Source organism: Anser anser (genome assembly GCF_964211835.1).
Source record: "Anser anser genome assembly, chromosome: 2".
Classification (NCBI taxonomy): Eukaryota; Metazoa; Chordata; class Aves; order Anseriformes; family Anatidae; genus Anser; species Anser anser.
Window position 1 is genome coordinate 150,274,479 of NC_139721.1, and position 24,186 is coordinate 150,298,664.

Here is a 24,186-nt window from a genome sequence, read left to right on the forward strand (position 1 = left end):
GGGAGCTGTGGGTGTTGTTGCAGCTAACCCTAGACTGGAGGTTGACAAGAATTGTTGCTTTGGGGATTTGTCATCTCATTCAAACTGATGTTTTTAGGAAGAGAATGGATTTCTGTGATGTAGAATCACTGCTTCAACTTCATGTCCAAACCTCATATGCATCAAACCTCTCTAGACCACAGGTAAAATCCTAAAGTACTAATAAACCACTTTTCCCATTTCCTCTCTCTCCACTAAAATCCTGGCAAATCTTCTCAATGCTCTTTTGAAGCAGAAATATCAAATGTCCGCAAATATTTTTACTTACTGCTTGTGTTGCCCTGGACTGCAGAGAGAGTGGAGTTGGTGGGCAGTGCTATTTACTAGCACTGGCACTCCGCCTGTGAGAAAAGGAGTAGCAGCAGCTTTTGCTCATGTGACTTTTGCATTAATTCAGCATGACCAAAGTTTGCCCTTAGAGTAAATGTGAGGTTCCTTCTGGTAGCCACTGAGTGTCAGGACTGCAGTCTTGACTGCTGGCCCAATAGTCTCAGAAGATCCAGGTTTAAAATAAGAAATACTGATCGATTTACTTTATTTTATTTTATTTTATTTTATTTTATTTATTTAATTTATTCATTGAGTTTGATTCATTTTGATAGTGCCTAAATAGTGTTTTCTCCTTAAACACAGTCTGAGACACTTTCTGGGGTTAGTAAAGATGCCAACTTCAGATATCAACATGTAGCAGAACAATGAAGTTAAATAAATGTGGTTTTTGGTATTTAGGCCTTTTAGAAATTGAAAGTGAACGCAATTCCTTTTTACATAAGACCATTCTCATTTCTTTTCTTCACTGAGCTCTGAGTATCCACTAGCACCTTGGAAAGCAGTTTTTAAAATGCTTGAGGAACTGTCAACTAACATTGAAAATTAAATTTTCTGTTTCTTGGCCAATGGCATAATTGGTGCCTTTTTTTTTCTGGAAAAAATATATATATATATATATATATAACTTCCCATAGTACAAAGTATATTTTATTAAAACCTTGTCTCAGGGAGACCATCACCCTATTTGTCAGTGCCCATGCTCTCTCCATACCAAACAAAGTACATAATTTTATGAGGGATAAAAAAGTAGGGAAAATATCAAATCTGCGATCAAGTAAAAGCTCTCCAGAAAATTCAGAGATTTTAAAGGCAATAAAATAATAAAATGAAGTGTGGATTATTTTTGAAAACATACTGGGGGAAAAAAAAAAAAAGGATTAATTGTTCTAAAAAAAAATGAAAAAAAATAAATGACATTTGATAACATCCACTCATGGCTATTCAGTATGTGGAGCAAGACAGTGTGCAATAAAACTCCTGACACATACAGAGACTAAACATAGGACCTTAGCATCAAATTTTTGCTCTGTGGGTCCATTCCTTCTGGACTACACTACTTTGTGTAATGGACTGGACTACAGAAACATTTTAGTGTCATTTGAACATCCAGTTTTTGAAATCTGACAGCTCAGCATTTGGAACCAGAGCATACTAGGTGGGGATAACGGGAAGATTTACTTAAAAAAAAAAAAAACTCACTGAATCCAAGCAGAAACACTTGTGCAGACATCCAATGAAGAAAGATATATGTGAGTGTGTTGCCCTTAAAACTTCATAAAGGTTACTTATATGCATGTGCTATTATTTAAGGCCAAAGGAGATCTCCTTTCTAGTAATTATCGTAAGGCTATTCAAAAGCAATTTTAGTAATGCTGGCTGGAGAGTTTCTCTGAGCTGGAACTTATGAGTCTTTACATAATAATAGGTTAACATATAAGTTAAATTGTAATTTGTAAGGTTAATTTGTAAGTGAAGAAGATCTCTCTGCTGCTCAAGTTTCTGCCTCATTTGTGTGTGAAGATCTCTGTTTGCCTGCTGATCTATTAAGGCAACAGCTACTTTCCAGCCAACTGTTCCAGGAACAGTACCTCTAGCTGTAGTATTTTTAAGGATAGATTATATGAACAATATATCAGGCTGTCCATTGAGCTACCTGTCACACTGACCCACATCAAGAGAAGCTTTTAGGTGGACCCTGGGATATTGCGTGGTGCCACTGAACCTTTGCTCTGTTCCCCAAATGCCAGAAAACTGGAACAGCCTCTCTGAAACGGAAGCAAAACCTTCTCTGCCAGGTGACCCACACCTAGGAAAAAAAAAACAACCTTTGATTTCAGAGGTGATAACCAGATATATGCATATACTAACTGAATAAAAGTCATACCCTCCGCTGATATCCATTATTAGTGCAGCAGACTGTGATCTGGAAATGAAGTTAAATAGCTTGGAGTGTTCCCAAGTAGGCATGGGTCTAGTTATACAAGAGATAGCTTTGTGTTCAGTCTGAGTGAGCAATATTATCATGGCTTTCTAGTTGTTTTCCTCATGAATATGTATAGATGTGTGTGCATGTGTGTTTTTTAATTGAAGCATAAAGCTGAAGAGAGGATGCATTAACATATTAGAGTTAATATACTGTGTCCAGTGAGATATATTACTTAAGTTAATGATTATGGTCATACTAAAAGAAATAAAAAAATAATTAAAAAAAAAAAAGTCACATATCCTCCGGAAGAAAGAAAAGAGCACTGATTGTCATCAGGTGCTCTTAAGGGCACATCCAATGTTAAATAATGAGAGGTTGACTGTAGACTTTCTGCTTGCTGTCCTTCAAGTCCAGAAAACGGACCACCCCAAGCGCACGTACACAAATAAGGCACTACCAAGGGCACAGCATGATGGGGGAAGCTCTCACACATTTTCTGGAAAACACCATGACTGGGTGGCTCTCTGGAGAGCCTGCATGGAGCGTGGGGAAGAAACGGCAGGAATTACAAGTTTGCATGTTATTGCAAGGCTACAATCCCACTGGGGTCATGAAGGTGTGGTGGGATAGCTCACGACTGAGAGCTGCCATGGATGGGTACAGGCTCTTTATGAAGGACAGGCTGGGAACAGGCTCTTTATGAAGGACAGGCTGGGAACATGGGAGCTGCCTGTTACGTAAGGGAGCAGTGGGGACACAAAGTGCTCTGTCTGGGATCGGAGGAGCCAGCTAACAACTTATGATCCAGAATTAGCAAACATACCAACATGGGTGTCATTGAAGCGGCTGTCTGCTACAGACCACCCGATCAAGAAGATGAGACCTTCCTCAGAAAGTGGCACAAAGTTCAACTGGAGGTCAGGTACCAGTAGTATACCCAAGTGTAAATCGTGGGGTCAATACTGTTTACCTTCAGTACTGATCAGGACAGTTGATGGGGTAGGGTATATCCTCAGTAAACATATAGATGATACTCAGCTAAAAGTGCATGATATATCAGATGGTTTTGATGCCATTTAGATGGACCTGGACAGGCTGGGGAAATGGGGAACCTCAGGAAGTTCAACAAAGGGAAATGCAGAAGTCCCAAGCTAGGAGAGATGCAAAGACGTACTAAAAACAAAAATGTATGTGTGTGTGTGTGTGTGTTGTGGTTTTAACGCGGCCGGCAGCTAAACACCACACAGCCGTTCGCTCACCCTCCCCCCTCCCTCTCTGGGATGAGGGAGAGAAATGAGAAAACTGAGACCTGTGGGTTGAGATAGAGACAGTTAATTAGGACAGAAAATATAATAATAATAATAATAATATGTACAAAACAAGTGATGAACAGTACAATTGCTCACCACCCGCTGACCGATGCCCAGCCTATCCCCGAGCAGCCGGCCCCCCACCCCGGCCAGCCACCCCTATATATTGTTTAGCATGACGCCAGATGGTATGGAATACCCCTTTGGCCAGTTTGGGTCAGCTGTCCTGGGTCTGTCCCCTCCCAGCTCCTGCTGCACCCCCAGCCTGCTCGCTGGCAGGACAGAGCGAGAAGCCGAAAAGTCCTTGGCCTGGTGTAAGCACTGCTCTGCAACAATTAAAACATCAGCATGTTATCAGCGCTCTTCTCATCCTAATCCAAAACATAGCACCCTACCAGCTACTAGGAGGAAAATTAACTCTGTCCTAGCTAAAACCAGGACAGTGTGTGTGTGTGCTTGCACGTGCATGTGTGTGACTTGCTCTCCCCTTTTAAATTCTAATAGCCTTTTCTTGAGGAGGAAAAATATGAGAGACAGAAGTATTTTTAACATCAAGACAACATAGAAAAGCTTAACGTTTTTAATTTAGAAATTTTATTTAAAATAAGTTTCTTTAAAAGTTCTGCTATCATGAAATATTTTAAAGTATTTTTAATGAAGACATTTCAGCAGTCTCTATTACAGGGAACACTCCATCCTTTTTGAAATGATACACAAAACAAAAGAAGCTATTAGATGACCTTAAAAAGTATTTTGTATTTTGTTCCAAGTCAGATTTTGAGGGCTTCGAGTTTTGTCTTGTTTATGTAAAGCTAAAAGAGATCATTTACTGTTGGTCAAAATAAATTCTTAATTATTCTGTGAAAAACACATATCTTATTCCACCTAAAACATTCAAACATCAATAATTTAAAAATTATTTAGACTTTATGAGGTTTTTTTTGAAAATTAATTTCCTGAATCTAAAATGAAAAGCTTAAAGACACTCAGAAGGTAGATAAAAACTTGTTTGAAGGCATTTAAAAAAAGCAGTAGTGTCAAACAGCAAACTCAGAGCTAGGAAGGAAGGGGTACATCATTTTGCACAGCATAGCTCATGAGCCCTCAGAGAAGGAACTGGACAGTAGCCAAAGAGCAAGTAAACAGTAAATTACTCACAACTTAGCAAAACCTTGAGCGTTTTGAAAACATTTTTCGTAGTTATGGCTTATGGCTATTTTTGGATTCTCATAATTCCTTAGGATACACAAGGATCTACAGGAATGAGTTTCTATTACATGTTGCCACATTTTTTACACAGTAATTGTGTGTTATGATTCTATAATTTATCTGGATCAGGGATCGAATTGACCAGGTTGTGGAGGAAAATGACAGGAGAGAAACTTTTGTGATCCTGAGTATCCTCTAAATGCATCCCCCTGCTCTGTTTGTCTCTTTAAAACATCTCTCTGCAAACATTGGCAGTGTTTTTATGGCTGTGGTTTGAGCCTGGTTTTAATCTCATGCTTATTTTTTTCATAGCAGAATCATCTGTCTGTACCAGATCACAGAGAGGGAAAAAACAAGCAAACGCATTTATAGTTATTGGATTGAATAGTGCACATCTCTGTAGCAGAGATTAACTCTTATCTGTTAATAAGCAAATTAAACATGTTCTAGAAGTCTAAAGGAAAGAGCTTTATCACAAAATGACCAAGTAACCACCACATCCCTTTCTGGGGGACCTCTGCACTGGAGTAATCCCAGAGCTCATAAAATCATAGACTTATAGAACGGTTTGGATTGGAAGGGACCATTAAAGGTCATCTAGTAGAACCCCCAAGCTCCATTTGACCTTGCTATTACCATGCTCTGTTTTAAATTACCATGTATTTAAAAATTATATTTTCTGTAGAAATATACACATGCACACTGTTTACTATCAAAACTTACATTTCCATGGATTTTTGGTGTCAAAACTTTCCATCGTCCTGGAATTCCTTAATATCACAACAATATTAAATAGTTTAAAAGAAAATTTTGAAACCAGAATATGGTGAAAATTAGTTAAAATGATTTAGCAAAGTAACTGTCCATAAGCTTTCTGTTTGTTTGTAAATATAGATATTTGAGTTCAGTGACTGTCAGGGCATATAGAGTTAACTGAGACCATTCTTGTTTTCCTAATTTAACATGACTGATTAGTCACCATTAATTGTTCTGTGTTAGTAATCTTTGTTTCATTGATTGGGTGACTCAGTGTTATCCAATCATATAATGACATCTTCAGAAAAAGGCTAGAAGGCTGCAATACTAATTAATATGAAATATTATCCAATGTGCAGTACTACAGGCTAGTACTTCACTGAAATATAATTGCATGTCCGCAGCTATTGGATAGGACATAAAAGATGATTATTTTACTTTTAACTTACGCAGCAGCTCATACATTTCTGTAGAAACTCTTATCATTTTGTTGTTGTTGTTGGCATAGTGGCTTCTTCTTTATATGAAATAAAGCTTAAATTTTAGTGTTAAAGAACCCTGGGATCTTAAACTCCTTGAGTTTTGGTGTTAGCATAGAGCATAGAGAAGCAGCAGCTATGCCACTAATTAAAGGCATATTGATTTGTTTGGCCTAATCTAATCATAGTCTTTATAATAAATCATAAGGTGTTTTGCAATTAGCAAATCCATACTAAATACCAAAAGGACTGCTATCTTTGTAACCTTATTAACTATGGCTTAATGCAAAAGTATTGTTCATACAGATGTATTTTATGACTTTTCATTCGTGCCTCATTCAGTATTTTAGTGGGATATATTACTCTGCTAAAAGTCACTTAGAATGTGTATACCTTATATAACAATAATGTTTTTATTCCCTCGGGAGTTTTCAAAATCGTATTTCTATTTACATGTTTTCCTCAATTGCCCACTGCCACAAGCATTGCTTAAAATCATAGCAACTAGAACTAACATCTAATTAGACATCTATCGTAAACTCAAATTTATAGTCCACACAAACGTATGGAATGCTTGTGTTTGAATGTGGGAGACACTTAAAAAAAAAAAAATCTTGTATATATACCTCCCTCTATATACTTGTCACCTTCTAAAAATCAGAGGATAAAAGTAGTGTCATTGCTGGGTTTGGACAGTGTGAAGCTACGTCATTGCTACTGGTATCTAATAGGTAAACTGGTGTCACTGAAACAAAAAATTGTTTGTTCTCTACCAGTGATACCTTTACCTTTCCTAAATGACTGTTTACATTGGATAATTGTATAGGGAGAGTAATGGTCAATAAAGGTTTTTCAGATGCATCTATCAGAAACTTCTGTGATATAAGAACAGAACAAGAAGTTGTAATACTAGAAGTTCAATGAGTTCAGTATTTCTCCGTTGCTGCTTCTTAACTCCCATTTTGAATATGGGTTGTAATACCTGCCTACATTGGAAACAATAGCAAAAACCACTGATTTCCCCCAAATAATATTCAGCCATAGAATAGAAACACATTTAGCCCATATCCTGTTTGATACTAGGGAGGAGCACAATACTGGAAGCATACAGACTGTTTTTATTGGTCTTCAGCACTCTTGAACAAGGTATGCATTTTGATCATATAGGCTCCTCTTTGTTTCCCTAAAGGGAGCTTTCAGAAGGAAGTGTATCTAATATGCTTCTTCCAGTGACGGGGTAAACTATTTTTTGGTCTTGTTTTAAGGAAATAGCTTCTTACAGTGGAGTTGTTTAATGTCTCTTGAGTGCATCAAATAGGGATTTCTATCTTCATGGAAAACATCTATGTGCACTAAACTGTGCATAGTTCAGAAGAGAGAAGGTAATGACTTAATAAGAGCTGTTAATTCAAATAAGGGGATTAAAAGCCAATTTAGGAGCAATTCATTAAATCAGGATTTATGTTATAGAGTAAAAATTAATTGTGGTATTGAAAAAGAATACCTGAAATTAACATTAGGAAAGAGACCATATCCTAATTTGAATTAGTGGTTCTTAAAAAATATAGAAGAAAGATTAAATGGTTCCAGTTAAGCTTTCAGATTCACTAGTTTAATATACCTGTAGGCAAAACTTGTTGCTGAGGTAGCCTAATTCTCATTTTCACTTTGTTACTGCAGCAGTATAAAAATGGTCTGATCATGGGTGCAAAATCAATTTGCTGGAGCAATATGTAAATTAGAGACAGGATGAAAATCTCTGTAATATTATTGTATTGAGATTCTGATACGCTCTACATCAGCAAGTAAAGACAAAATTAAAACTGGAACAGTGTTAATACACTCAGTAACACTATGAGTTCATTCCATTGTGCCTTAGTGCTATAACTTAGATGTGTAAAGAGTAGTCTGAGTCCCTTGACAGTAGATAATATCACCATTAATACATATGGTAAAGCTGAAATTGTGCTCACTCTTTACCTCTGAATATTTTGCTCTGGTAGATTAAGTCTTACCCTTAGCACTCTTGTAATACAGTTTTTTTGTTGATTTAGTTACAAACTCAGGGGTATACTCTCCCTTCGAAAGGAGCACATAACTCCCATTAATGGTAGTGGCAGCCATGTGTGCACATCAAGAGGGGAATGTTCCCTTCTAGAAATTATATAGGAAGTCCCTAAGGGAATATATTTTCTACAACTGCAGCATTACCCTATCAGAGTCTAAAAAGTTAGTGTGTACAGTAATTAAGAAAGCACAACAGGCAAATTCAAATTTCAAGAGTCTGGGTTTTATTGTTACAGATGTTCTTCAGAGGAAAGTCTGCTCAGCAATTCCTTGAGTCATAAATGTTTAATTTTTAATCTATTTTTTATCGGTTTTGTGTAATGCAAGCTTCTTGTACGCCAAAAGAATTTTACAAGTGTTTTTTATTTCTTGAAATTTTAAAGTCATAGTGGTTGTTTAAGATTTCTCTTTTTAAAAATAGCTTGCCCAATAAAAGAGCAGTGTTATTTTTAACTCTAAACATAGATTTATTTGCTTTTGACTATTCTCTGAATTTGGCAGCAAACAAGTATCACGGTTCATTTGTTGTTGCTGTCGTGTTGTTGTGTTTTGTGTTTTTTTTTCTTGTTGTTGTTTGTTTTCAAGTGAATTCTGGGACTTGACTGCCTTAAAAAACACCTATGTGACCTTAAAAACCTGTCCCATTTGGAAACGACCCTAGGCTACTAAGTCTCATTGTGAAACTGGGCTGCAGATGCCTTGAAAATGTCTTTGGGCTGTCAAAAGAAGATGAGGATACACAGCACCCTGAAGGATCAGATCTGGTGAAGGATCAGATCAGGCACCTCATGTATACACTCCTCATTTATGTTGCTATTTACAGATGGTAGACTATTTGCACAGATTGAATTTTCTCCTGTGAAAACCATACAAGTTACTCTGCCAGTGTATTGTTGGATTCACTTTGGGTTACGTCATTTATTTGCATTGAAACTGTCTATTTAGTAGGCTCAGGAACTCAAAACAATAGCTGTTTCAGGAGATATTTATCTTTTGTGAGTCAAACAGCTGTCTTGTCTTCTCATACTTGCATGGCCATGTGATGTAGGTTGTTAGCTAACAGGAGCTGATAAAAGGTAAGCTGTTTTTGAAAGACTGGAAATATAATAGCATAATGATTGGGGGGAAAAACTCCTGGTGATTTAAACTTATTTACATTTTATCTTCTGCCATCTGCTGTAAACCAGAAATAAACTCATCCACACAGTGATGTGTGTTCCAGTCACTCAGCCTACCAGACAGGAAATTACTGTTTTTGACTTTACAGAGTTAAATATTCCTCTGGCCACTGCCTGACCCAGTATAGCTCTCTTTATGCTAAGTTTAAAAAATATATATATCTTCCTTTTAATCTATAGAGAAAGGTCATCTATTATATTTTGTACAATACAATTAGCCTCTAGTCAACAGTGCAATACAAATAATAACCTACAATTAACTAATTATTCTTTGTTGGTTTAGATGGAATGTTTTCTTGGGGCAGGGACACGTATTTACTTATTTCTCAAAGGTCCTATAGAAAATAATAATAAAGGTAGAGTCCTGAGGAAGCAGTTTAGTATTTCAGAAACGCATGAGTACCTAGTTCACTTTGCTTTCCATGAGATTTAGATAACTGACTAATTCTGGATCCAAAATGGATGGGCTGGATCCAAATTCCATGGGTCGTTCTGTGCCCAAATACCTTTACACATCTGTGTCTATATCCCACTGACTTTTAGCTCAACATCAGGGCATACAGTTAATACAAAAACCTATTTTTTAGATTTATTCTTTTGCAGTGAAGGTGGAGGATAATCAGGCTGGTGCAGAGTGCGCCTGAGATGAGAGGACCTGGGTGCAGGGGGTTGTGATGCAGAGTCAGTGGCAGCACCATGTACAACCTGGGACTCTCCATGCCTGGACAGGATGCAGCCATGCTCCACACCACCTGGTGCAACAGCTCTTACAACATCAGGACATGGATTGAGCATAATTGCCCTAGACTTGTTCACAGGCAAGAGTGCCTTAAAGAAAATACTGAGGCTTATCTGTGGGATAATTGTGTGTGAGTGCTCAGGGCTAAAAACCAGCATTCTTGGCTATGCAGTAGGGAGCGTGGCCAGCTGCTAGGGGCCATCCTCTCTCGCCTCGTCATACCTGCTGATGTATACCTGGGAATTAGCCCGACAGAGGCTGAGCAGATTCTCCACAAGACCAGGGTGGACAGGGAAGAGAGGGTTCCCATAGAGAGCACACGTGTTGGGGCAGGAACGGGAAGGAGGACTGGGAGACCCTGCCTGGTGGCACCTCTTGTGCTATGAGATGAGGTGCTGGTGTTCACAGCTTGTCCCTCCAGACCACACTGTGATTGCCATGTTGTGATGGGGAGCATGCCGTTGAACACAGAGAGAGCAAAAGTGCACCCCTCTCCTGTGTGAAATGTATTACAGCTTCAGTGCTGCACCTAGTGCTTTCAATCAAATATATTATTGGAAACTGAGCTGTAATAACATTTTAATATTCTCCAGTTATTAAAGTTAAACAGAGAGGAATAATCCTCCTTGGTAATCCAAAGCATTCAAAAATGAGAACCCCGGTATCAGAGGATTGGCATAAAAATTAAACTATTTATACATGATAAGTTTTCGACTTCTTTGCATTCTGATTCTTACTTGCTTTTTCACCACTTCCAGATTTCACCAACTGCCATTAATGCCAAAAACTCCTATAAAAAGGAGAAAAAAAAAAAAAAAAAAAGGTTAATGAGTTAAAAGCCAAAATACCTTGAGATTTTTTGGTGAAAACACAAGGGATAGCAGAAGTGTCACACATAGTTCCCTTGGAAAAGGGTAACCTCTCCACGTGGCTGCATAAGCTCATGCAGCTAGGGTCAGGGACATCACTCACTCACAAAGCCAGCCCATTTGCTGACGAAGGCTTCTTTGTCTTGCTGGTGTGCCTGATTTTAGAAATGTTGACAGAATAGGAATGTTTTGTTTCATTTTTTCCCCTTCATGGGAAATGATTTCTGTGGGTTTTTGTTTTGTTGTTGTTGTTTAAATAAAAGCCCAAATATTTGATATTCAGAATTGTCTGAAAACTGAATCTTCTCCCCTTTAAAGAGACCCATGAGCCTTTGTGAAACATGAAATTAAGATAAGTAATGATCCATTTTGTTCCATAACCTGAGTTTGTAATTTATAATCACTCCTATTCCAAATCCTTCAGTGTTTTATTACTTTTTGAAGGGAAAGGAAAAATGCAAGAAACATGTAATGCAGATATACTACAAGGCAGAATCTGTCACTGCAGGGAATACAAGAAGCATAAAGCACAAACTGAAACCTCTGAGGACACCCTTTTTCCTCTCTAAATCTTGGATTCTTAACTGCCTCTAAAGTAAAAATGAAAGCACTTGGGGTTGTGGTTATGGAACGTTTCCCACTAAATTTCAGACATTTTTCCCTAAAAGAGTAAAAACTCCTCCCCTCACACACATACACATACACACAGATACAGTGGTGAATTTATAGTTAATCTGCTTGCTCTTTGGTGTTCTTGAAGGATCTGTTTCCATCCATCCTGCTTCTATCCCCACATTTTTTATGTAAATGTTATTCCAAATTCTCCTTTCTGTTCAATTCTGCTTGTATTCTACATCACACTTAAGCTCCTCACCTTATAATTACCCCCCATAGTTTAATTCCTGCCCATCTCTTTATTTCAGTTCAACAGCCAAGCAAATGTCCATCCAGTTGTGTCAATGCTTACTACATACACAGTCTGTGCTTTCACCCCAAGTTTTGCAGTTCCTCATTGGATGGCAGAATTTGTCCTAAAATATATTAAAACATATTTAAATCACTAAACCTTTAGTAACAAATTTTGTAATTAACTGTGAAGAATTTTTCCCTATATTTTTCCCTAGACAAAAGCTCCAACACAGATAATAGATCTCCTAGTAACACCTGAATATCTTTTATACCATTGAATGTACACAGCTGGACTCAGTGCACTCCTTTGACTGATGGTGGTGGAAATATTGACTCTGGTAGTGAAAGATGAAAATACAATATACAATAACACAATACATCCTCTCCTTTTAGAAGTGATTTTCAAGGCTAGATATTTAGTAACTGCTATAAGAGCTGTTCATAGATCAATTTTTTTTTTGTTCCGTGTCCTTCAGAAAATGACCTTGCTGCTAAGAATGAATAAGGCAGCACATATGTTCCTTTAGACATGCTGAAATAAAAGGAATATCCTCACACATAATGCTCTTTCTTCATGCATATTTCTATATAGCACTATAGCTCACGCCTGTAAATCACAAGTTTATTACCCATCTGGATCACATCCTGCACCCACTGAAAATAAGAACAAGTTTTCACTTCAACAGAATTTTCATCTGATGACCTTAGGTCCGGGTCGTAAATGGTAATTGAGTGCATAAAAATGAATACTGTGAGTTAGACACCTAGACCCCACAAATCCCACTTGCCTGGAAAATTTCTCAGTGTCTTCTGTAGGCATATGTATCGGCTCATGGCTCATTTCCAGACCAGCAAAAATGTTAGAGGAAAAAAACATCTTTTGTGTGGATGAGCTTGCATTTCTTTAAAATAAATAAATAAATGATTAATTATGACAGCTTATATGACCTATTTCCTGACTGAACAGCATTTCCTGTATAAAACAATATTTTCTGGTGAATCTTCACTAAGAATTAAGAATAAAAAAAAAAAAAAAATTTGGTATTTATCTGTATTGGGCCCTGATGTCACATCATATTTACACATCAGTCTTTTGAGTAGGGTTTCCAGATTCATGTGGATGTTTTCAGAAGTAGCTTTCTCACCAGTGTTGTGTATTGCTTGCTTCAAAGTTTTTGGTTTTTTTTTGTTTTTGTACATATCCATGCCATAAAGCTGTATCACCAGAATATTTGAAATATTTCAGTTGCGACAGGGAATTAACTGAAGCCCTCCATGCCTCAAATTCTCCATAGTGGCCTGCTTATCTTCTGTGCCAGCTGTCCCTGAGGAGGGCAGAACCTTCTTTCTTTTCCTGGCCTTCCAGGTCTTCCAAACTGGGAGCAAAAGCTCTACCACTGGTTGGTATCCCTATCTCTGCTGGACAAGAGGTTCACTTCACCAGTCATAAACTGGTTGAAATACTTTTCTTGGCTCAGCCTGCACTATTTGGAAAGAGTGCAGGTGTCTGGAAACACCTCCACAGGGCAGCTCCTATCCCATAGTAGCATGAACTGCTGAAGTGAAATGCCTGAAATTCTGATAAGCTTTATTCAGGCTGATCTTTGTATTCATCATGTTAAAATTTGTGTCATGTTCAGTCACTCATTACTTCAGTCACCTCTGTCTTGTACTGCTGTGTTTCTTAATGGACTAAGATTTAGAAACAGGATTATTGTGGATACATTCATTGCACCATCAGAACTGGTTAAAAAAAAAAAAAAAAAAAAAAAAAACAGAAGCAAGTAGGTTAAGGGAAGTAAAAGGACAGGAAATAAAGCATGAAGGTACAAGGTACCTGACATTACAAAATCAAGATTCTTCACTTGGGATGTGATTCATCTAAGCTAACCTCAGGCATCCACGTTTTGCCAGTCTTACTGGGATCTCTCTTATCATAGTTGCTGAGTGAAAAACATTTTAGGGCATGAGTCATCTGACTTAATGCAGACATCTGACTAACTTTATTATGCCATAAAAATACCTGTCACAAAGAAGGAAACTCATGTCTCCACTATGGAAGTGTACGTATGGTCAGATGAATCCTCTCCACAGCATGAAAAATACCTGCACAGCATAGAATCAGAACTTGAACCCTTTCTTGTGTGAAAAGGATATATGCATTGTAGAATAGAGATGACTTTAGATATAAAAGCTTTATTTTGTATAACTAAACCAACAAACAAATATTTAAGAAAAGCATGTTTATTTGTCAAAAGCTATAAAAAGTGTTCTGTTTTCATATAAAAATCTTTATTCTCTAGAACGAGGTTATTCCTATAAAAAATAAGAGTATTTTTTGTTTTGTTTTGTTTTCTGCTGTGCTTGTTCCATATTTTTTCAGGGATATATTATTATGACATTTTTCAGATGTCAGTAGAGGTTTCAGGTATTTTCAGAATTAAGTACCAAATCTCTCATGTTAATCAAGGTCTGTGCCTTCACTCCTTCAGTTGATTTAAGAAGCTTGGCAGTTAGTCTTACAAAGGACAGAGTGTCAGAAATGCTGAGCACTGCAGTGATTAAAAAGAGTGGTAGCAATTCTTAGGACATCAAATAATACAACCAGAACATTATGTGACTAATAACACTACAGCTATTTTCAAAAAGCAGGTATGTTCACATCTCTTTTGTTTTCTCTTTACTTTTGCTTTCTTAAAAAATATTAAATATTAGTGTGTGGTTTTTTTCCTACTGCTATGAATATATGCCTTCTGCCCACTGCACAGAAATACCTCACCGATGTATGAATTCATTTTAAGTGGACTTTTTGTCCTGCCCTCACCCTTTCTGACAATATTTTTATTAAAATGTTTTACACATAAAAAGAACAGATAAGACAGAAAAAATGCCCTCAAAATATTGGTTTATTATCACAAACATTTTATATACATATATACATGTTCTGCTGTTTAATATTTTTACATTGAACTATTATTAAATATTTTGTAATCATAAGCAGAGAGGTGATGATGTCTTTCCTTCATGTATCCCCCTACCCACAATTAATACTAGTAAAATCTAGAGAGACAGACTTGTCAAGAAGTAAAGTGAGAGGAAGCAGGAAAACAAGAGAGAGTAGGAGAAAATCCAGGCATTTGAATTACTTCTTGGAATTTGTTTTGCAGTGATAATATATAATAGATAATAAATTGTAACTATTGTGCACACATGCTCATAAACATACAGTATGTAATCTATTCCTTTAGAGAAAGAGTATGTGTGTGAATATATGTACACTTTCCTACATAATTTTATATAAACTGTAACAGTATCATCATATTTACAGCAATTTTTATAATCTATGGTTGTTAACTCTGGCAGGTTTCTCAGTAAAAATTATTTATAAGCCCACAGCAAATGTAGGGCTATGTTCAATTCATTTTACCCATTACAGGTAGCTAAATAGGTTACATGAGTTCACACTGCAGTTAGTGGGGAGAGAGGGAAAGAGAGAGAGAGAGGTGTTTCCAGTAAGTGATTCATATCATCCAAAAAGACACATAAAAAATAGATGGGGTGAATTGCTTCTGTCTGTAACTTTGCTAGCTGTGGATTCACTTGAAGGTGTCTGCATTTAGGTGAGTGATTTAACACTAATGAGTCATTGAGATGATAGATATATTAATGAAAAATAAATACTTTCTTTATACAAGATTATATGTTTCTTTTAGGTAATCCTGTGTTTCACACAGTTATTTTAATGTTACAGCTGCCTGTGCTTTGGGCACTATCACCATAGTAACTAACTAACTGTTAAACCAAGAGTTCAAAAGTCAAGACAGAGATTTTCCAATACCATAGTTTACAAACAATTCTGTCTCTTTAGAGCCACAGTTGAGACAGTCAGCAGTTTTCATGCTTTCCTTATTAAAAAAAAAAAAAAAAGAGGGAGAGAGAGAGTTAAAACCTACTTTTCAAGTACAAATTTACTCAGATTACTTGCTTCCAGAATAAGAAACTTTGCTGCAGAAAAGTCTTCAAATATGGTACAGTTACACATTATTTATACTTGTAGTTCTCTGACTTTCTTGGGGTAGAAATAATTCCAGTGACTGAAGGTGACCCTCACACTTACTAACAATTTAACTGTTTTCTCTCTATAAATATTTCTGATTCGACTGTTTTTTCCCAACTGTATTAGTTGTTTCTTAACTGTTTTCAATTTAGTTGTGATTTTTTTGAGTGTTTAGTGATTTTGGAGGTCCCAGCATACTGAGTTCATTTAGAGATTTCTCTGAGGCTTCTGATTTTCAGGAAGAGCTGAATAAATCACAAGTCATAGATTAAGTGTTGCTCGAGTGTATTCTATAGGTTGTTCGTGACTTGCTTGCAATGAGAAATGGATAATTTGGATAAATCATGCAGTGTTTTTTGGCACCTCTGTCTAGGGATGTTTTGCTTCCTGTAGAAGCTTATGAAAGTGTAAATCTTCTGACCCTAGGTTGTGTAGCTTGATTTGAATACATCACTCATAAGCCTTCAGGCTGGGGCTTTATATATGTGATTCATGTTTTCTACATTAATAGGATACCTATCCAGAGCTGCCACATGCTTACCTCTTTTTCCATGCAGACTTAGCATGCAAGATTGTACACCTGGCCATTAAGTACATCTGCTTTGAAACTATTTATCATGATGCTCAGAAGACTAGGCGTACACATGGCATCTTTGTTTCCAGGTGAGAAGAAATACGATTCATGTATTTGCAGAAAATGCACTTTTAAGGGAACTGCCTACAGCTCCCGTTCTCACACATGTGATATATGTATTTGTCACCCTGACCTTTCAGGATCCTGTTCAAATGGATCAACACAGGATGTAGCATAGGCTTTTAGCTTTGGGAGTCATCACATTAATTCTAGGCCAGCATCTGCATGACATCCATGGCACGACCACAAACAAAGTGACTCTACTTAAGGATTCCAGTGCCCCTTCCTGCAGTAACCAGCTGGGTCTGCCAGCATCCACTGCATTGGATCCTGAGGGCTCCACACTGTTTTCTTTTACTTATTCAGTTACACAAGGATGAATTAACACAGAATTAGTTTTACAGCACAGTTAAACTTTCACAATGTCTAAAGTGCTATTATATATTTAAAGCTAGAAAATTCTCAAACTGTTGTCTAAATGACAGGGACTAAAGCACTTGAGATGAGCAAGCAATGCAATCCAGAGAAAGATAAGGAATGTTAGTGGTTTTGAGGTACTTTATCCCATTTGTTGAAAATAAATGAATGAATAGATTAATCAATACAATTTAACCTTTTTTTACTCTAACTGTGCTAAAGTTAAATGATAGATACTTCTTTATGTACACACATTTCTATTCTATTATCTGTTTAACTGGTCATCAGCAGTACTGTTATTTAATGAGAATGAATTATCAGTTGTCTTCCCTTTAAAGATGTAGCCTGCTGTTATCTTTTACCTTCTATTTGAAAACATGGATCTCATAGTTCACATTCTTCTTTTGTAAGTTATTCTTACCATGCTGTAACAGAGAATTCAATAAACAAATTAGAGATTAATAAATTATACTAGAGTTTTCAAAAGCACCTAAAGAAGGTGGGTGTTGCTTTCTTGGGAAAACAAAGAGGACATGGCTGTCTAATTCTTCTAGTCTCTGCTGAGAGCTCAAATTCTGATTTTCTAAACAGGAAACCTTAAGAAACTTTAACAGGAAAATGTTCTGCAAGCCTGCCATTTTAACCATAGTTGAGCCTATGAGCATCTGGATTAGAATCCTGAGGTATGTAACAGGAAACCTTCAGCCAAAATTTGAATCAAACAATCTCCACAGCACTCTATACCTGACTCTGCTAAGCATGGAGGGGGACCCACCATACACAGGAAAGCACCTTGTCTCTTGTTCACTGATGTACATACACAGCACAGAAATCTTTCAAAGGAGCATGATGGCTGGATAAAGGTCAGCAGTCCTAAAAAGACCACAAATACTATTAAATCAGTTTGGCTTCAGAGAAGACACATCGCCCTATCAAAATTTCAGCTCAAGCAGCTCTAATTGGGTTTGCTGGCAATGTATGAGGCCAGGTTCCCAGATTTAGCAAAATTCACTGTATGTACTTGCTTAAATTTAAATCAGCAATAAGACTTGATACTGTGGAGGGCTGGGTTCTTTCTTCTGGCCATATGTTTTCAGTTAGGGTTGAACTTTTCTCCTCCTTGTGATGAAGTCCTAAAACATCTTGCTGTGGCAGTAAATTTTGCAATCTGCTTATTAAAGGAGCATGTAGACATTCTATATGATCTGAGCACTCCTCTTATTAAAGTTGTCATTTGTTGACAAATGGGCCACAATTATAGTATTTGTAAGAACATTACATGTTCATTGTGCTAACATGCCTAATTACATAATTTTATATATATATATATATTACTAAGCAAATCAGAGGAATAGTAATAGTGGATTTGGATAAGCAAATAAGAAAATCGAAGTGACTTTATTTAAATGATAATGGTAGAATGTGCATTATGAATAACTATTAGGTAATGAAATATATTTATTTGATTTTTGTGGTACAAAGCAGACCTCATACTGCGATGCAAATGGCTCAAGGCCATTTCACAACATAAAATAGCTATCCAGATTAGGGGAGGAGACCTGCAGGATTCTGGGTTGGCATCCAACCAACTCAATACAGACGTCTTTTATTTGTCTAAAGAAACAGAGCTACAATTGTTCATTTATATAATCCTCCACTTACTGTCTTGAGGTTTTTGCACTCAAACAAGAAGATATTAGGAAGTGGTTCTCATAACCAAAAGTAAAAACAAAGAAGAAAGGACTGATGTCTGGATTTAAAAACACCTTCACACAATACATTTTTATGGCTTGTGGAGATACTGGCCTTAGACAAACTTCAGAAGCCTTTGTTTCCTGAGGATATCTCAGAAATAACAACAAACACGGAAGTCCTGCTGTAAATATTGGGGGATCAATGTGTGTAACCACATTAACTAAGACTCGGGTTCTATTCTTGGCTACACCATTATGAATCCAGAGCTATTCCATTAATCTCAACTTCAGATGAAGGAAGAAAACAGCTTTGGAGTCTGGTACAGTATAAAACATGGACTCACTGTTGCCTTCTACAGAAGACAATATATGCTCTTGGTACACAGACATAATTTGCCATAGTGATGATGGGAGACTGCTCCAAGCAAATGTTGAGTGTAATTTGCAGAAGTTAGTTAATTTTAAGTAATATTTGTGTGTGTGTGTGTGTGTGTGTGTGTAATTAGTGCAAAGTACTCAGATGTCTTCTTGCTGGAAAGCCAATACAGTATCTAAAAAAATGATCTAACAGTTCCTGTGCCATTCAATTGGTGTATGAAATCAATGTTGCAAAGATTTTCTAGACAACTGCAAGAGCTATGAGCTAAATTAAGTTCTGAAAATGCACCTGAGCCAGCTTCCACAGCAGTCAGTGAGAACTTCATTAGTAAAGTTGCCAGAAATGGTATTGGGTTATATGGTCTCAAAAATTTGATGGGGACATCTGCATGAGGCTTTGTTTGTTTCTTTTTTGAATGGATCTTTGAGAATAACAGATCTCAGATTTGCAAAAGCCTGAGCAAACAGGTGGGTTTTACATTTAGCTTTTTGTGTGGCAAGTAATCACTCTTGTTTCTTCACAGCAGCAGGAAAATGATGTAAGATTTGTCTGATCCAGCTAAATGAATATACTGTTTTATTTCTATAATAAACCATTTTATTTCTATAATAACCCATGATAACTATTTTCCCTAAGAAGCCATTTTTTTAAGTAGTTTCAGGATCATATTTCAGACATATTACTCATTTACATGTTTTTAAAGTATGTTTAAAATATATTTTCTTAAATGGCTTAAAATTTGACTAGTCATTGCCTATGAAAAAAATAATAAATCAGTATGAAGTAAGGTTTTCACTTGAACAGTATGAAATTTAGATATTATAAGTATCAATATCCATGAAGCCACTACTATGTCAACAGTATATTACTATATGAAGGGTGACATTACCACCGTAGAACTAATATATTTATATATATATATGTATATATATATATATATTGCTGGAAGCAGTTCAGGTATTTTTGCTCTATTTGCACAATACAAAAATAGCCTAAATACATTTTTAATGTAATCAGCTGAATTCCGTAAATCCAAATTGTGTGCTAACTGCTCATGCTGATTAGTGTGAAATATTAATTTGCACTAATCAGCCTGAGGCAAGGGAAGCATAATAAACTTGACACATACATTTCACGCTTTACTGTGTTGGAACTGTTTTACAGCACAGTCCCTGTAAACAGTGTTGGTGCTGTTAGTTATGTTACAGGGTCCGTATATTCAAGGTGTGCTTGGAGAAATTTCCTTAGCTGATGCTTCAGCTAGCTCAGTGTTTTGAAAACCCTGGTCTTTCAGAACTGATGGTCTGCACCAGCTAAATGTTGTCAGAAGCATTTGTCTCTGCAATGAGCCGGAGCATCTGATTCCTGCCCTAGCAGTTTCATGACTAACTCATTTACATTCACATTCCCTCTGCTCTCCATGTACCAGGGTGCAATTAGGTTCCACAAGCCAATGGCTTCATGATTCCCTTTACCTGAAACACATGCATTTACAAAAATATAATGTTAGGCCTAACGAAATAGGCCAGCTACTAAGCAAACACAAAAGAGCACCAACATGTCAGGTTTTATATATTGTGTTTGAGGGTCACTCTTTGCACTCCCATCTCAGTCTTTTGCAAAATAGAGCTTTCAATTCCTGCTTTCATGGGTTAGCATTACCCACAATCTGATTTAGCAAGCACACCCTCCCCAGACACTATGTTATGCCATAAATCCATCATGAAATGTGATAAGCACGGTCTCCTTATCTCTAATACATGACTTAACATGTAGTACCTTAGATGCTGTGAAAGTGAGAACCTAAGTAAAGGCTGGAGGGGAAATGAAATCTATTATGTGATTTAAGACAATCGTGTGCATGAGTGAGAAGGGATAATCAGTGCAGGTAAACTTGTTGCTCACCACTGCCTGGGTCATCCATGTTGTCTGTTTACTGCTGTCTGTACGTAGCTCTGTCAGGTTCTGGCTGGGGTCACAACCCTGCAGAGCACAAAGGATAGACATGAATGAAAAGTGTGGTGAAAGTTACCATTTGGTTGAACTGAAAGATTGCAAAATTGAAAAATTTTTATCTTCCTCTTAATGATAAATTACCCCAGGAGACACCCATGTGTATGCTGTGTTCACTGTTGTTGTTTTTTTTCTTTGGTTGGTTAGTTGGTTGGTTGGTTGGTTGGTTGTTTTAATTTCCTTTCAGAGAGGTGTTACAAGTGAGATATAAAATGTGAGTCACCTAGCTTGTCACAAAGAAAGGGGCATCTCCTGTGTTGTACCAACAGTTAACATGGAAAAGTTTGAAATTGTGGTGTGATACGTTTGCGTATGATGAATATAATCTAATAAAACAATGGAATTATCTCGTATGTTCAGGGCAGGCAAAGCTAAGCGTGTTGCTGAACAAAGAATGCGTTGCTGAGCACAAAGCAAAGTACTCATGACAAGCTCATTGATCCCAAAGAAACCAGCAACTGCCATTTACACGTAACCAGACATACTTTTTTTTTTTAAGAGATATTATATGCTCAACAATACCAATTTGATTAGTTATTAATGCTTCGTAGAAGCATATGGAATTTTTCTTTTATAAAAACATAAAAGGTGAATTTGAAACTTGAAACAGGTTGACAGTGTCAGTTCTAATAGTAAATGGCCACATACATCAAGGGCCACATGAAAAATATACGGCATTCATTGATTGTCTTTAGCTTTGAACAATATCTTTAGACTTGGAACAAATTTCATTCTTAGTTTCCTTTCCCCATCTCTGAAGATTTTCTTTGTGTATACATCAAAGGAAATTAAAAAAAAAAAAAGTAATTGTAATTGGACGTGTACAGATGCTCAGTTTGGGATATATTTTTAACTTTTAATGGTCTGCAAACAGACTCCAAAACTCTCTTAAATATCTTTGATGCAACCATTTATCTATGTATTTCACTCCACTATACTGAACTATAAAGTATCTAATCAAAAAGTGAAGCCAGTGTTTTATTAGGTATGTTTAACCTGAACAAACACAACTCCATTCTTTCATTTTTCACAACTCTGTCAAGTTTTATAAATTAAATATAGTGTGGCAAAGTCATCTGCATGGATGCAGATTTAAGAATACTAGATATTGCTACTTTTATCTCTTCTCTCACAAGAACATTCCACTTAAGTCCTTGACAGCTGGATGAAAAGGAAAAGGAAAAAAGAGGGAGGGAGGGAGGAAGGAAGGAAGGAAGGAAGGAAGGAAGGAAGGAAGGAAGGAAGGAAGGAAGGAAGGAAGACAGATCATGGCCCTTAAATGCATTTTTACCTCTGCACTGGGGAGAATTCCATTTTTGGAAAAATGTAACATTTTAGTCCTGACCACTCATAACTCATTATATATTCTCAATAACTGCATTCCTCTGTCAGAATTCATTTGTGTGATTACATCTAGAGAAACTTTAATTCTGTTTGTGGTTTCAACTTAACACATCTCTATATTCTCCCTTTTTAATTCTGACTTTTTCATCAACTAAACATTTTCTTTCTTTGCAAGTATTCCATCTCATTTTATCTTTTTCTTCCTCTTTTAATAAGAGCCAACGAGAACTCATCTGAACAGAATTTCAAGACTTAACTTTACAACAAGACTCTTCTCTAATGTTACACACATTTTTATTTACTAAATTAACATTAAGTGAGATAGAGAATATTCAGCAACTTAGAGTTTTAAGCTCTTTTATTTTTATTGCTATGGGAACAAAGCAACATATTAAGTTTTTCAGTTTGGGGTTTTAAGTTAGTGTGTTATATATAACAGTATATGCTCTTTTGATTTATTTAAGCATTTATACTCTTTATAGTCAAGGCAAAAGGTAAACAACATAACATACGCATTTTGTTAAAATACGCAATTGAACCTTTTTCCTTAAATTTATTACTATTCATAGGACTGACTTCATTGTTTTAGGTTCTGTACAAACACTTAGGAAGAGACAGCAATTACTCCAAAGCACTTGTAATCACACTTATCTGTAGTTAATTAATTAAATTAAATCAAGAAGAAATCATTGTGAAATAATTTAGCTGAATCCACCAAGGCTTTGCACCCTTTTAGCCTCATGTGTTTAAAAAGTAGTTTTGTTTCACTGATGCAGATTGTGTTTAAAAATAAGATTTAATCATACAATACAATAAGGCTCCTGCAAACCTCCACATTTGTATACAACATACATTAGAGGAAGAACATGGGTCACTATACAGAAATGGGTGTCTAAGTCTTCAATCATTTAAACATCTTGTCTAAAGAAGGCAACTCAAGTTCAAAGCAGAGAACAATGGAAAGAATCCCAAAACAGGAAGTATCTGTTACAGGCATTAGAGATGCAGTAGATGATCCAGGTGCAGTCACATACTGACCAGGAAAGCATATTAGGCTTTGTTGCACAGAATAACAAATCCCCAAAGCATTCAGCTTGATATGCAGCTGCAGACTACAAGACAAACAAAAATTATTCCAGCAATAAAAAAATACAATAGAAATCAAAGGATATAGTTCTGCTTCTAAAAATAACACTACTCATTAGACTTCACCTAACAGGCAATATGCGGTCTACTTACCATGATTTAGAGATGATGTGAATATAAACTACACCAGTGCCTGAAGGCATGCAGTGTTTGGCAGGAGGGATATAAATTTTGGTGTTTATTAACACCAGAATTAAAGAATAAAGGACTGAGAATGTAATGAGCCAATATAATTATTTCTTAAATGTCTCCATTTTGTGGAAAGATTGTTATAGAGTGCACAACAGTGACTAGGAGAAAAATAAGTTCATGTAACAAAAATGAAAGAGGAAGACACAGTTTACCAGAAGGCTTCCAAGACTACTGGATCAATTGAATTTACACGTTGAAAAATGCACACACAAAGCCCTTTCCCCAAAAGCAGGATTAAGATCTTGCTCAACCTTTTGCCTAGTTAAGAGCAGTCCCCTTTCACCAAAGAAAGTCAATCAAGCAGCTTCTCACATATGGTGAAAAAATCTGTTTTGGGAAGTGGGGATCCAAAATCATAAGGGAATGAGCTGGAGGAAGGGTGATGAGAGAGCACCCTGAATCCCCACTCTGTGGTGAGGGATCCAGCAGCCACAGGGAAGTTGGTGGCTCAGGGGGATAAGCAGCTGTGGGGCTGCCAGCCAAGCACACCCCTGTATG

At 36.7% G+C, this 24,186-nt stretch overlaps 1 long non-coding RNA gene across 2 annotated transcripts in view; it reads right to left on the reverse strand.

Annotated features, from left to right (window-relative positions):
- Positions 1 to 835: 835 nt before the first annotated feature.
- Positions 836 to 24,186, reverse strand: part of LOC310893806 — a 78,792-nt gene continuing 55,441 nt past the window's right edge. For both annotated transcript variants that reach the window (XR_014579319.1, XR_014579320.1), the window contains exon 3: positions 836 to 23,462. This is a non-coding gene — a long non-coding RNA (uncharacterized lncRNA). The remainder of the gene's footprint in view (positions 23,463 to 24,186) is intronic.